Source organism: Talpa europaea, assembly GCF_964194135.1.
Source record: "Talpa europaea genome assembly, chromosome: 4".
Taxonomy (NCBI): Eukaryota; Metazoa; Chordata; class Mammalia; order Eulipotyphla; family Talpidae; genus Talpa; species Talpa europaea.
In genome coordinates, this window is record NC_140070.1 from 68,599,626 (window position 1) to 68,606,182 (window position 6,557).

Here is a 6,557-nt window from a genome sequence, read left to right on the forward strand (position 1 = left end):
TGTTATGGAAGGTAGATAGGGAGATACATGTGACATGTGGTAGGCTACGGGCAGGGAGATGTCAGGGCCTGGGAAGGGGAGAGTGGCGACGATGGGTCTTGATAAAAATCCAAAGCAAATAAGATGGGTTACCCACACAGGCCAGGAACCTGGTAAGGAGGATAACAAAGAATGTAATATAAGCTACACTCCTTTTCTAAACCCAAGGGCACCTACATAGTTGCTGTGAAGTGCAGGTACAGCAAAAGGCTGCTGAGATTCAGATTTGGGAGCCCAGAGAGGAAGGTTAGTAGTAGCGCCATGCACACAACCTGCCACCTCCTTCTCTGGACCATCCATGACAACAGCTGGTCCCTCCACCACTCTCCCCTACCCTACTGACACAGTAACTGGTATTACTGGCCAAACACAGCAACCAGCAGGAACCTAAAAAATAACAAAATAAAATGAAGCCGTAGTAACACCTGCCAAAAAAAATAAAAGCTACCTAGTTCTGTTCTAATTTATTGAGCCAGATTCCCAGTAGGCCAACATAAAAATACAGTATCAACTCGCTTGATATCTCAAGGTAATATGAGATCATAAGTGAGAGTGATGACTCCCCAGAAACCAAACACAAAGCCATGGAAAATTATGTATTAATAATAAATTAAAAATAGCCATTGTAAAGAAACTCAGAGAGAGATAAGAAAACTCAAAAGAACAAATAAAAAAAGAGACAGGGACACAGAAAAGCAAATAAGAGAAATACAAGGAAAATACAAAAAAAATCAATGAATCAGAAATAATATTAATGAAAATTATACTTTAAATAAGAAAATAACATGAACATGGGATGTGAGTTACTCAGTAAATAGGGTCAAGAGTACTATGGAAAATTATAGAAGCAGAAGACCTAATGTGGTAACAAATGAAAGAGTTCAAACAGAAGCCTAGAAATGACCAAGATGGAAAAGAGAAATAAAATAAAAATAAAATGAAGAAACATTATGAAAATCATTTAACTCCATTAAGAAAGACAGTGTAAGGAAAATAGATATCTCAGAAGGTGAAGGGAGAAAAAAGAATGGCGAGCTTACTAAAACTGAATGAGTCTGCCAACACTTGACCTCCCATACAAGACACTGAAAGCAGCTTTACTATCTAAATTGCAAAGAAAAAATTTAAATAGAATAGTCACTTGCTGGAAACAACATGAATGCTTAACAGATGATTGACTTACAAACAAAATAGAATACTATTCAACTCTAAAAATAATAAGGTGGGCCTCCCCAGTGGCGCAGCTGTTGAGCACTGGGCTGCGAAGCTGCCTGCAGCCTCTGCAGTGAGGGTTCAATCCCCGGCCACCTGCCAGGGTCCCACGAGGCATGCAGATCTCTCCTGCCACACCCCCGCTGCTCCCCTCAGCAGTGTACTTCATCATTCTGCCTGTTCTGCCTCCTGCTCTGGCTCTGGTGAATTCTCTAACCCTCCCATGCTTCTGACTATACACAGTACTTGTATAAATAAATAAATAAATAAATCTTTAAAAAATAAAAATAAAAATAATAAGATGAAATCCTGCAATTTGCAGCAAAATGGATGGACCTCGAGGTTATTACTGATAGTGAAATTAGTCAAAGGGAGAAAGGTAAACACCATATGATTCCATTCATATGAGGTATATAGTGAAAACAAACAGGAAATTAAGTAAAAGAAAAACAATCTTTTAGGCTATAAGACCAAATTAGTGGTTACCAGAAGTCAAGGTGTGTGTGTAATCAATTGTATGGTGAGAGATGGAATTGTTTTTAGTGGCGAACTAAATGTAATGTATACAAATGCTGATTTTCATTTTTATTTTTAAAAGATTTATTTATTTATGCATACAAGAACTGGGGTACAGGCCAGAGGCATGGCGGGGGTGAGAGGATTCACCAGAGACAAAGTGGGGAACAGAACAGGCAGACTGAATGAAATACACTGCTGAGGGGAGCAGCGGGCAAGTCAGGAGAGGTCTGCTGTGCCATGTGGGTAGCTCCCTGGTCGGGGATGGAACTTGTGCTACAGTTGCTGTGGATAATTTCATATCCACAGCATCTTAACCCCTTGTGCCACCAGGGAGGCCCACAAATGCTGATTTTTAATGATGCAAATATGATATTTATATATTGCTATAATGCAATACTATTTCATTTGTGTTTTTGTACTGGCCCTTAATTTAGATAGAATTTAATGATTTCGGTCTTTATGTTTCTCTCTGGGACTTCTTACATCATTCTCAATCCAAAGGCAAGTCAGGGTAATTAGGCAGTTTTAGGGACATTGCAAGAGGGGACCTCTGAAGAGTTTAGGTAGGCTTCAGAGATAAGGACAACTAGAGGAATGTGTTAACGCTGGCCTTGGTTTCCTTCAGGTGAGAAAGGATGGTGGAGTTTGGGAAACGGAGAGTGGTTAAATTAGGGCAACAGACTCATTTATGCAAGGAGGAGATGAGAAGGGGTCAGCACTGAGACCGGTGGGCGGCAGCCTGTTTTTCTTCAATAGCTGATTTAACTTTCTCTGAAATGCAGGGGTGCTCATCCGGAAGACTGGGCCGTAAAGATAAATCTATCAAACAAGGGGGAAGATGCAACAAATGGGGAAAGACAAACCTGTTAGATAAGGAATGTAAAGATCCCCACTCAGTAGCAGATTAAGTGAGACAGCCGAGAACTAACCAATCACAAAGAGACTGGTGGAGCTTTAGAATAATGAGGGAAAGAAGGTCTGTATTCCCTGAGACACCACTCCACTCTGGCTTCCTTGCCCCTCCCTGGCCTGGTTTCATGGCCTGGGAGTCCCATTTTATTTCTGTTATTTTTCTCCTCAATAAACTTTTTCTTTCTCTAAACAAACCTGCCGCTCCTCGCTTGCTTGCCTGAGCGTCTGCGAAGTTCCTGCTGCGGCTTCGTGAGAAACCAACCCGTGGGGGTCTAGTGGCTGGGATTCAGCGCTGCCCTGCAGCCTGGGACCAGTTCCTGGCTGGGAGACTAGGCCTGACAATTCCGGTATCAATTCCATTCATCCAGTTCTGGTTCTTCCACAAGAACCTTACAGTTTTGCTTACATGAGTACTGCGCATTTCTTGCTAAGGTTATTTCAAGATATTATCTTCTCTTTTCTTTGTTTTCTATCACAATATGATATGTTTTGCTTATACACATGTATATATGTGTGATTGTATTTACTTATATATGTTTATATGTGTACATGTATTTATGTATGTGTGCATAATATATTTATGTATGTATGTACATGCATTTATACATGTGTACATATATTTATGTATGCTATATTTTTTATTTTCAGTTTATAGCCCACTGTTTTTCCAAATTTTCTTATTAATTGTTGTATTCATCCATGGTTTCTTTTGTGTTTTCCCCATAAACAATCCAGTCTTCCTTAAAAAATAGTTGTTTATTGAAGTAACATTGGCATATAATATTACATCGATTAGGTATGCAGCACTATAGTTTGAAATCTGTATATGCTTTGTCAAAATCACCACTAAAATCTAGTTTCTTTCTACCACCATAGATTAACGCCCTGTATTAATTCACAAATCTCAGGCCCCAAGCTCCTTCCCATGTGGAAACCACCAATCTGTTCTCTGTGTTTAAGAGTTTGTATTTGTTTTGTTTATTCATTTGCTTTGTATCTTTATATGCCACATGTGAGTGAAATCATATGGTATTTGTCTTTCTCCATCTGACTTATTTCACTCAGCATAATAGCTTTAAGTTCCACCCAAGCTGGCGCAAATGACAAGAATTCATCTCTTTTTATAACTGGGTAGTATACCATCTGTGTGTGTGTGTGTGTGTGTGTGTGTGTGTATGTTTCCACACATATGTATCCATAATCATTTAGATTGTTTCCATAGCTTGGCTATTTTGACTAGTGCTGCAATGAACATAGAGGTGCATATATCTTTTTGAATTAGTGTTTTCATATTTTTCCATTAAATACCCAGAAGTAGAATGGTTGGATCACATAGAATCTATAGTCATTATTTTTTATAAACTCTCCAACCTGTTTTCCATAATGATTGTAGTAGTTTATATTCCCACCAATAAGAATCACATCTTTTCTTAGTAAATAAGGTTTTAACTTTTTGCTTCCTGGTCATGTCCCAGAAGCTGCTTTCTCAAATATAATTACATTGGTTAATGACTGCAACATATACTATGTGTAACAGACATAGTAGGTAACATTGTTCCTGACTTCAGATGAAAATATTGTAACATTAAATATTCAATATTAAAATTTCCTCAACTTCTGGGATGAGATTAATATATTATAACATACTAAGGAAGTTTATTGAATATGTTAATATGAATGGGAGTAAAATTTTGTCTAGTATTTTTACTGCATCTATGGAGAGAATCACATGATTTTTCTTAGTTCATTAATATAAATGAATTGCAATAATGGATTACTCTGGCAATCCTTACATAAAATCAAACTTGGTCATCTACATTTTTTTGAAGTGGTGCTGTTGGATTATCTTGACTTATATTTTAAGATTTTAATTTGTTTTAAAGAGAAACTTCTGGCATTTTGACATATATTGTACAAGGAAGAGAGATTGAAAAATAATTATAGCAATCAAGGTAAAGAATTATTAGTAAATCAAGTAAGATGGGAGTTTTTTGTAACTTCTCTGCTTCAATTTCACCAGAGGTCTATACTACCTGTCTTCTTCATTGCTGTGTCTCCATATCCCATTACACTTGAAAATATTTTTTCTCACTAAGTAAAAGAATGAAAAATAATAATGAATAAATAGGGATTAGTCAAAGGGAATAAACCAAGCTGATGTTTATGAGGTAAAGTCAACAGTATAGAGTGACTGAATTAGTGTAAGAAATTAGAATGACAATAATTTGATATATTTTCTGACTCTGATTCTATATTTTTGGGTTCCAAAATTGTACAAGTCAATTAGTTCCTATTCTTTTACTGTTTTCCAACAACAAAAAGACACCTGATATGAAATATTGCAGGATATCTATAACTCTTTAAATAAACTATTCACCAAATTATCAAACATTAAAAAAAATCTCTTTATCATGTGGAAAGATCAGTACGTTAGCTTAGGAAATTCATAAACCTAAAAAGGTTCAGATTTTATAAGACATCATTTCTTATATATATTTCAAACTATTAGTCAAAGTACAAGTAATATGCAACTACAAAATGAATTTGTTTAATTATAATTGTTATCTCTGGAAGATTATGAAATTCAATTTTCATAATTGGAAGACAACATTAAATACTGTGCGTGGTATAATATTATTTATTAGCTCAGGTTTCTTCCCATTGTGCACTTCAGTTGAAAAGCATTTAAGGAATAAATAACCAACATGGAATAAAACAAACGAACGACATATCAAAGTTTTTAAATATATGACATAACTACTTAACAGTAAATATATTAGCTTTGCTTTGTAATATTTATATCATTTCTTTCCTTTTACGATATAAGATGCAAGATCAATGAGGTTATCCATTTAGCGTTGTTAGAAAAAATTCTAGTGCAACATTGCAATTCATCTTCATAGTCATTTAAATGCAATCTGTTAACGTGTTTGTGATTCTACTTTATTTTTTATGGCATTGATAAGTTTCCAGAATTGCTTTTGAAATCATCATCCATCTTGTAGGTAGAAGAAAACTTTAATTCTTCTATCTCTATGCAATGATTCCTGTAATGTAAATCAAGACCCTAAAATTGAATTCTTCAAGAGCAGGAAGGATAGAGAAGATGAATCAGTAGAAATTTATATTTCTGCTACTCATAATTCTAAAAGATGTTATAAACCAATCCCTTCCATTAGATTTGCTGAATACGGTAACATCTGCCATCTAGTGGCCAACTTAAGCTATTATCGAATGAATTAGGCATTTATATGTAAAGTAATAATATGGAGAAGGGCAAATTTTTGGTCATTGTAATTCATCTACATTTTTTAACATTGCTTATGAAGTAGGAAATGTATAGATTTGTATTGAACAAACTATTCATTTTAATGCCAAATTTTATTTAATAATAATCCACTCCAGTTCGTGTGGCCACCTCTACAAAATAAAGGGAAAAAATGAAAAAAAAAAAAAAAAAAAGAGGAAAGAAAAATAAAATAGCAATTTCTTTTTTACCGGCCCCAGCAGAAGACATAAACACTAAATAATTTCATTACCTTTCTTCAATTATTTCTGTTCTAAGGTGATTACATATTGACATTGAACAAATGCTAATTTATTTTAACATTACATACATGGAATAAATAAAAAATATTTAAATGAGAATATAACAGATAAAAATAAATTTAATTCTCCCTTATCTTTAATAGAGTTATACGATTATACACATATATTTCATTTAAACTGACAGAATTAACTTGTATTAGTCTTCATGCCAAAAGCAATAATCAGTTTTCTCTATCTTACTCAATTCTCATCAGCATTTGACACAGCTGACAGACCCCTCTCCCCGTCTAAAAGCACTTTCTTCACTTGGCTGTCATGACACCGTG